This window comes from Pan troglodytes, chromosome 4 (genome assembly GCF_028858775.2).
Source record: "Pan troglodytes isolate AG18354 chromosome 4, NHGRI_mPanTro3-v2.0_pri, whole genome shotgun sequence".
Lineage (NCBI taxonomy): Eukaryota > Metazoa > Chordata > Mammalia > Primates > Hominidae > Pan > Pan troglodytes.
In genome coordinates, this window is record NC_072402.2 from 454371 (window position 1) to 464502 (window position 10132).

General features: G+C 32.2%; 1 protein-coding gene across 5 annotated transcripts in view; it reads right to left on the reverse strand.

The window, feature by feature from the left end:
• The window catches only part of LOC749983 (putative WAS protein family homolog 3), a 498033-nt gene that overhangs the window by 218203 nt on the left and 269698 nt on the right, over positions 1 to 10132 (reverse strand). For all 5 annotated transcript variants that reach the window (XR_010156840.1, XR_010156844.1, XR_010156842.1 and 2 more), the window contains exon 13: positions 1053 to 2922. The gene's annotated coding sequence lies outside the window, so the exon portion shown is untranslated. The remainder of the gene's footprint in view (positions 1 to 1052; positions 2923 to 10132) is intronic.

The window sequence follows — 10132 nt, forward strand, 5'->3', positions numbered from 1 at the left end:
CCAAACTATATTTGAATTAGAAGCTGAGGTATTTAGGAGAAATTACTAAGATGGAGTAGTGTGATTTTAGTCAAATTAATTAACTTATGTCATTCCAAGTTTCCTGAAGCAAAATGCATTTAAACATTACCATCACAGCACTTTAATAAGGCTTAGCATTTTAATGAGGTAACATATGTGAGAACTTCTAGAATAAATTCTGAAACATAATAAAAGCCCGCAATCACAATGTCTCCTCTCTTTTCTAGTTTTCCTGATCCTAGTATATACTAACTTATCAAAGTCCTTCAAGGACATGCCCAGAACAAAACTAGATGCAATTTTCCAACTGAAATCACATCCTTGGTCCAAAATAGATACAATATTTATTATATGTAATACATATAATTTTTAATACATTCTAAGATTTTCAGTGGCTCCTGTATTATTTGTTTGTAATGATCATGTAACTGTTAAGTCTTTTCCAACTGGGCTGAATGCAGACCAGGTACTTCTCTCCAGCTGTGGTTGTCTCACTTAAGAGAATCACAACATGGCTCTCATTAAGACGCTCAAATATTTTCAGATTAAAAAATGATCATAAGTACACAGAATTGAATACCAAAAATAAAGAGATGTAGATGGGCTTTCTATAATCCAAATAAAATTAACTTGTTGGATGCACTTGTAAAAACTGAATGACAGTTTAAAACTCTAAATTTTTGGTTGACTTCCCTTCTCTCGATGTGTGTTAGACTCTCTGATGACTTAATAGAATTTATATGTGCAGAGATAGAGTAGCAAGGCAAAACAGTAAAAACAGGATGACATATCATTATAACAACCCTGTCATATAGTTAATATCAAGGAAAGTATCTGATTTTATATTCAATATACTTCCTGGCACATGAATGACATGTCATGAATATAGAAAATAATGGTTTGTTTGATATATCTTAAATTGAAAAGTTGTGTGGCAAAACTTGAACATTATACTATTTCAGAAAAGTTATATTTTTCAGCCAGCTCAATTTTAATTTTTTTAAAAGTTTATAAGCATGCTTTTTTATTACCCTTTCACATCTTCTGTAAGATGCAGTGTACCCATGCATCCACCAAACACCACCTGATCAAAAACAGTACATTTCTTCGTTTTCATTTGCTAGTAGCCTTTCAATTAGGAGTTGCTTCTCTAAAAGAAAATAATTAGTTGGTCATTTATACCATCTATCTTCTCCATGAAAATGTTTCAGAGTATGTAATGGAATTGTAATTATACATCAGTCATCTTTAATTATTTATAATTTTTAACCTTAAAAGCTTGCCATTTTAAAAGTGACTTAATACAAGATTTATGTTACATTTAAGGACTCATTAGAAAAGTCCTTTCTCTGTTTCCTAAAACTCAGATAATAAACATTTCTGTTTTTTTCTGTTTTTATGCTTACAACACCTCTAGCTGCTAAGCTACTCCTTGAAAAAAAAAAAAACTGCAAAACTCGGGAAGCTGAAGAAAATAAAAAATATATATATAAGAGAACAAAGAGATGACAAGCTAATTTACTTCCCAAAAACAAAGAATGTGAGAGTTACACTGAACAAATTAAAAACATTAAAATTTCACTATGATCTTTCTATTCACATATATTAAAGGATACATTTGTTTATATAAATTAATCATGTAAGTTTGAAGTCTTCAAGGACTCAGATACAAAGAGAATCAGGAATTTGGCAAATTGACATCTTCCTATAGAAATCATAAAGAAAACTTTTTCTAAATTACTTTAAAAAATATTCTGTGGTGTCTATGATTCACTTCCTATTTTATGTTTTGCAGTATGTTTATTAATGTGTAAAAACTGAAGATAAAAAAGAGAAATGTAGGGCTATTTTATTTGTTAACAATAGAAAGAGAGAATTCAGAAATAAGGGAAAAGGGGAAAATGTTACCAGAGTCTTGGGAAAGATGAAGGAATGGATAAAATATCACTTTTTGATAACACAAGGACAGGACAGAAATGGTTGGCAGAGCCAGGCCTGAGTCTCCTGCCTTGTGTTTCTGTGCTCGGATGTGAGGTTACCTTAAAGGGGCTTCCGTTCACCAGTCTGTTTATTGGCGAGAGTCTTAAAGAAACCATCCAAGCCACAAAGTACGCAAATTACCCTTCTTAGCTATAAGGAAGCAAAATGCGTATAAAACTTTCCTAAGTGTTTTTCCATTTACAGTATTCACATTTCTTCTCATTTCTCAAGTACAAGAGAAGATGAATGTTAACCCAATGGGAACTCACAAGACCTATGGAATCTCTCTCTTACTCCCCGACCCCTCCCCATAAAACTGCTAAGTCTTGGTGCTTCCTAAGATCCAATCCTACAAATCATGTAGGATTTTAAATGGGTACTCAGTAGAGTCTCTTCGCCTCTCCTCACTGAAAAGATTTAAACTAAATTTAATTATCTGCGCCCTGCCTAGAATATTCATCAACTAGATCTTTGTATTATGTCTGGCTTCTCAAACTTCAGATCCATTAACAAATAGTAACTTCGTTTTCCCGGATTATTATATCAAACATAACACGCACCAGTCATCCTCTATCCCAGGACATTGCTTTATGTTTTTTGGTACGCTTAAGACTTTCTTAACTTTTATTTCTTTATTATCTATTTGGCCCGATGTTGATGTCTTTTCCTACTGGAACGGTGGACTAAGATCAGGAACTTTGTCTATAAAGTTTACTGTGTACCTGGATTCCCAGGAACAGTGCTTGAAAAATAGTATACACTCAGACACTATTTTCAAATGGTATTGGATGAATGGAGGAAATTAGAAGTAAAGTCATTTCACTTTTTGGAAGAAGTTAGGTGTTACGATCCTGAGAGCTGTAAAGTCCAACTGTGTTTAGATCCTGACTCAATATCTACCCTCTGGGTAGGCTTCAGTTTCTAAAATCCAAACAGAAGGAAAAGAAATGTCACTGTGGTATAGGATTATGGTGAATTCAAGTGAAGTAGTTGTCATTGCACATAGCACAAAACACCTCAACAAATGTTTTGCTATTAACCACACACAAAAAATAATTTTATCAATAAGTTAATATATGAAGTATATTCTAGATTGTCAGTAAAATCAAAAGCAAAATAATTGAGATTATTATTATTTCATTCACTAAAGACATTAGAAATGACACATTGTAAATTAATTATATAAAAGGCAAAGCATATCTAAAAAAATCAATCAATCAATCTGTATTGCCCTTGAATTTCAGAAAACAAAAGAATAATGCAAAACAAAGCTGGGAATCCAGCCAACCATCTAAATACAGCATTTATCATTTACTTGTGAAATTACACTGTAAAGGCTCAGTAAAGAAAGCAAGATTATGCATATTCATACGATGCTTCAGTGGAGATGATAAATGAAACATAGCCACAAAATCATTCATTGAATATGACATGATTACATTTCTTTCCATGCTCACCCAACAACCAAGATTACAATGTAAAATTTCTATATATTTTTAGGAGAATAAAAGGTCTAAATATCTGAATGAAGGCAAAATCAGCATATACATTTTATGCATTGTCAAATATTATATGATTACAATGTGCATTCTGTTTTTTTAAGAAAACCAGAACAAAACACAAACTCCTTACAAGAAGGTAAGAGGTTATCCTGATTCACTAAAGGTTTCAAGAACTTCGCTTTGACATTGTTTAATAATAAAAAATAAGTATCTCTTCTTATATTTTTAGTGACTTTAAAGTTTAGTGAGTTTTATTTATTTTCTTTCTTAGTCTTTAAGCATGTTTTGTTTACCTTTTTGAACAGCTTTTAAACAGTAGAATAGCATTATTTTAATAAATCATCAAACTTCTTTTGTTCAAAAAACATGTTAGTGTACTATATCAAAGCCATTAGGCTTTGATGATACATTATAGTAATAACTCATCAAAAGACAACAGTTTGATTATGCTGTACATTAAATACATCACCAAAACTCATCTTTCCAATAGCAAAATAAAACAGCACCTAGCACAAACTCCTTTTTGGTTAGATGACTTTTCTTTAACACTAGAAATTCATGTTCATATGTACACACATACACACACACACACATCTGTTCCTAACTAGGGATGTATTTATGCATAGTACTGAAAAGGAATTCAACTTAATAGGAAAACAAATTCAGGTGGATGGATTTGACAAGAATAAGTAAACCAAGAGGAAAATGAAAGGTCACTTAAATATATGATTGTATATGGTTTTACAAATAATAAAAATAATTTATGACAACTGTAGAAAGATGCAAAAGTACAGATAATCACAAAGGAGAAAATAAGTCATCCATATCACCACTAGACATAAACACCAAAACATTATGATATATCACTCAAGTCTTTTCCTCTCCCAAAGTATTTTCTATGAAGTATTCTAGAATATATATGATGTGTATATATGATGGATATATATGTGTGCATATATATGATATATGTGTATATATATGATATATTTATGATATATATTTATGATATATTATGATAGATATAGATATAGATATTTTATGCAGAGTCTCACTCCGTCACCCAGGCTGGAGTGCAGTGGCACAATCTCATCTCACTGCAACCTCCGCCTCCTGGGTTCTAGTGATTCTCCTGCTTCCGCCTCCTGAGTAGCTGGGATTACAGGAGTGCGCCTCCATGCTCGAGTAATTTTTGTATTCTTGGTAGACACAGGGTTTCACCGACATGTTGGCCAGGCTGGTCTCAAGCTCCTTGCTTGAGATCGGCCTGCTCAGCCTCCCAAAGTGCTGGGATTACACTACCAGCTGATTGCTATATATGAGCTTCATTCTCTTATATACTTGTATAACGTTTTAAGAATTTGATTTTCAATTACATTTTTTAACTTTTCTATATGAATTATATTATTCTGTTATTGTTGAATTTCTGTAATGGGCTATAGACATTTCATTCTATTTTTTTATTCTACTATAAGTTATATTCAACTTTTTTTTATTATTACACTTAAGTTCTGGGATACATGTGCAGAAGGTGCAGTTTTGTTACATAGGTATACACATGCCGTGGTGTTTTGCTGCACCCGTCAACACACCATCTACATTAGGTATTTCTCCTAATGCTGTCCCTCCCCTAGTCCTCCACCCCCCAATAGGCCCCAGTGTGTGATGTTTTCCTCTCTGTGCCCATGTGTTCTCATTGTTCAGCTTCCACTTATGAATAAGAACATGCGGTGTTTGGTTTTCTGTTCCTGTGTTAGTTTGCTGAGAATGATTTCTAGCTTCATCCATGTCCTTGCAAAGGACGTGAACTCATCCTTTTTTATGGCTGCATGGTATTCCATGATGTATATGTGCCACATTTTTCTTTATCCAGTCTATCATTGATGAAGAAAACGTATCTCTTTATTTCTCTAATCATTCATTTTAATATCTAAATGATTCTTACAGGCCCTCATCTTTATGTAAAATATAGTTATTAGCTATTACTTGTTGATTGTTTATCATGCACCAGAATGCTGCTAACTATTTTGTGAGTAGGTCACTTGATTTTCCCTAGAAATTTATTAAATATATATCACTTTTGTTTCTACTTATCAGAGAAAGTAACTTGTCAAAATATTAACTAAGGAAACTGAGGTTCAAATTTCATTCTTCAAACTCCTCACTACAAGTTCTTAACCACTATATCCTAATGCTATAAATCATACTTCTTCCCAGGCATGGTGGACCTGCCTGTAATCCCAGCTCCTCTAGAGGCTGAGATTTGAGGATTGCTCAAGCCCAGGAGCTCAAGGCCAGCCTGAGCACCACAGGGAGATCCATCTCTTTTAAAAAACTTATTTCTTCGAGTCTACAATTTCATTGTTCACCTTAAAAATATGTCATGCACATGGACTAAGTTCACACATTGCCCCCCCACCTCCACTGAACACTCAATGAGACACACTGTGAATTTTTCTCTGACTTCCAAAACATACTTGATCATTCCGTTTTCATGCTTCCACATCACTTGTTACCTAAGTCTGTGAGTATTTGGCACGATGTTTTATAACTAGTGGCTGTCCTGCCTGCTGTCTAATGATAAGTTTAGTCCTGTGTACTCCTCTGCATTCTAAGTCCCTGCCATGATAATTTATCATAATAGTTTATGGGTGAGTCTTACGAAATGAACAAATAAATGGTTGAATATATTGTATAAGGAACAGTGCAACTACACATCCAAGAACGGTCTTGAATATGCCTGTGTTATAAAATAACTATGTTTTGTAAGTATTTAATCCATTTAATTAAAGGACATTCAGACTGAACCCAATTTATATCGCTAATTATTTGTTGTAGATAGCATAGGAATGTCATTATTTCTATGCTTGGGGAGATTCTTTTTGGTGTTGAGGTTGTTGAAAATGTGTTAGAATGTGGAGAAGTAAAGTGGAACAGAGTATCGAAACATTCAGATCGCTGAGCTGTCAGGGTCTCGGTGGAGAGGGTCCTAGGAAAAGCTGTCAATATCAGTAGGAGTAAAGAAGAAGAATCAAGTACCTAATTCCAAAACCAAAAAGTCTTGATTTTCATTTCACACACCATTAACAGCAGGCAGTGGCTCCCCTGGAGGTATAAAAAGTAAAGTCCCTTGACACAGGTGGAGGTATTGTAGGGCTCTTGATGGGGAACAGAAGCTTTCTGTCTTCTATGAAATCTTACTAGGGAAGACCATTACCAATTAACACTACAGGCTTTGCTGTATTGACCAGAATGCTTATAATTATAATATGTAGATGTATATAACCAGCATATATGGTGTTCATAATTATAATATCTATAATTTAGAGAACACATAACCCAAAATCGTTTTCACTGAAATTACTATATATTAAGGTAGAAGGTCTTATTCAAAAATTAACTTGTATAAAAATGTAAACAAAGAACAGTTAAAGAATTGCTCATTATTCACCTCAACTTCAGATAATATCCCATTCAAAAAGCACTCCAAATTTGATGCACACTATAATCATGGGTAATAAACCAGATTGGCTGTGTTTAAGTTCACCACATAAATGATAAGCTACTGAAAACAATAATTCTATTATGTTACTATATAAATTTTACTTTGTTGAAATTATTATCCCATAGTCATGAGATCAATGAGATCTCAAATTTTCGGTTTACAACAAGAAAAAAAGAATGCAATTAACATACAGCCAATAAATAAACTGTGTCATATTTTTGCCTGCCGCAACAAATAATATTTTATATCCATGTTATTAACATATATATATATATATAAAACTAATAATAGCCTGATTGGCAAATAAAAAGTACTGCTATTTAAAACGTTTTCAAATTAATTAGTAATTCTGCAATTAAGAAAGTAGTAGTAAACTATGAATAGAATAATTTCATATGCAATTGAAGATTATAAATGTTCTTACATATGTAAAGCTTCCACATTTTTGTTGATCATCACTGCCTTTTCCTTATGAGATACAGTTTTATAAAATCTTGGTTAGTTGTGACATAGGAACCCAAATGCTCTTTCTTTAAATTAAATTATTATGTCATATAAAGCACTTTTTAGTAAGCCTTTTATAGTTTATTATAGTCTTCTGACATAAACCATACGTATTTTTGCATGGTTTATTTTTAATACAAATTTTAACAAATAATTATGTTTGTTATTTAAAAGTAGAAAACTATAATGGATGAAAAGCAGTACCCCTTGTAGTCTTAGCACAGAGTGATAAACACCACTAACTTTTTTTTTACTGAATTGTTAAATTTAAAATATAATTAAATCAAGAATTTTTCACAATGTCAGGAACATTGATTTCGAAATGAGCACGTATTTTTAAAGTGTAATTGAAGTTCCCAAAATTCTCACTTTCATTTACTGTTTGATTGTAGATTGTCATTTATAACTTTGGTTTTTAAAATTTTTAAATACCATATTCGATTTCATTTTTTCATATTTATTTATTTATTTATTACACTTTAAGTTCTGAGATACATGTACAGAACATGCAGGTTTGTTCATATTTAATCTCTTAATTATTAAAGCAATAAATACTTATTTGGAAAAAAAAAGAAAACCTTAAGAGGCAAATTGAAATTTCTGATTGCTATTTGATATTCAAAACTTTGACTAAAAAATAATTCTAAGTTTTTAATAGCAACATCTCCATTTCTGTATTCCAAAGGACAAAGAGAATAATGCAGTAAAAATTACTGAATGAAAATTGAGATACTAAAAGTAACAAATGCAAACCTATAGATATAACACATGTAAAGGTAAACATTTGAATGGGAAATACAATATTCAAATCTGTCTGTATAGTGTTTTCTCTATTGAGTCACTATGGTTTGCTTTTAACGCATGTCTGAATATGTTCAATCAGCCTTTTGCTAAATGTCCAAGGGGGAAGAAATGATCTTTTATAGGCATTGCCTCATGGTAGATAATTCTGACTTCCCTAATCTACCTAGGTGTATTTATATATTTTGACTTCCCTTATCTACCTGGTTACATTCCTACAAAACAAAAATGCCAAGTGATATCTTGGAATATCAACTTATTTCTAAATATATCAATAATCAAATGAACAGCATTTGTTCATTAAAGACTGATAGACACGTGCATACATTATGCATACATACATGTATGTATACATACATTATACAATCCTTACAACCTCCCTCAGTAAATCATTCAGAGACTTAATTCTTTGTTAAAAACTTTTTCTTTCTTTTTACAAACTGAAAGTTTGTATATTTTAATTTTGGCATTGTTCTTTATTTACTTTCCAAAAATATTTATCTTCTATACATTAAGACAAGGGTTGGTTATAGATAAAATCACAAGGAAGCAATCTTATCTTGAATCTTGTTCAACCACATCTTTGATTTACTTTTTTCCCTCCTATTCAAAAAGTCTTCAAAGCCTTTTCCTCACAGCCCATGCATTAATGTGAAACACAGGGACGGGTATCCATTGTCGAGGCTCTGCTAGCTCAGAAGAGCTATGCCAGGTGTCTTAGCACATCCCAGTGAGCCTCAAAACAACTTTTTAAGCTTCAATTTACAAACTAAAATAAATAAATAAATAAAGCTCAAAGCATCTTAACAGCCAAAGTCACACAGATAATTAGTAAATATTGAAACTTATATTTGAACCCTGGTCTCTGAGACTCCAGATCTGTGCTTATAATAATCACTCTATCACAGTGATCTTTTAATTATTTTCAAGGTGTTAATGTTTTATTATGAAATATTTTAGACAGACAAGAAGCATAAATATAATATGGCATATATCGCTGCTTTTATCTATCACCTTAAAAAACAAATCCTCACTTTCTTCCTGCAAAGGGATCCACTATTTTGAATCTGCTGCTTCTTATTCCAATGCAACTATAGACCTCTGTTTGGTTCTCAAATAATGAGTTTTTATTTTCCATGCTTTAAACTTTATGCAATATACATGTACGCTACATAGTATGCATTTGTCTACAACTTTTCCACCTCAAACATGCTGATTATGGTAACTCTAGCTCATTCATTTCCACAGTTGCTCAATATTCTACAGCTGGATAATGCCACAGTTTAATTATTCCTCTATACATTACAATTATGTAGTTTGTCTTATTTTCTATTACAAAAAATTCTGCTAGGAATTTTATTTTTACTTCTGTTTTTAACAACTTTACTGGGGTTTAACTGATATACCAAAAGACTGAACATGTTTAATGGATACAATTTGATGAGTTTGGACATATGCATTACTCATGATATTCGAGGTAATAAATATATCATCAGGTCTAAAGTTTACTTGTGTCCCCCCCTTTTTTTTGTTTTTTGGTATGGTAAGAATGCCTATCATGACATCTATTCTTTTAATGAATTTCTAACTGCACAATATCATGTTGTTCACTATAGGTGCTACATTGTACAACAGATCTCTAGATTCTGTTGTTTATCTCACATAACTGAAACTTTACACGCATCAACAACTCCCCATTTGCTCCTCATCCAGGCCCTTGGCAGCCAGCATTCTATTATCTGCTTTCATGAGAATGACCAGTTTAGATAACTCATATGAATAGAATCATACAATATTTGTCTTTCTGAGACTGGCTTATTTT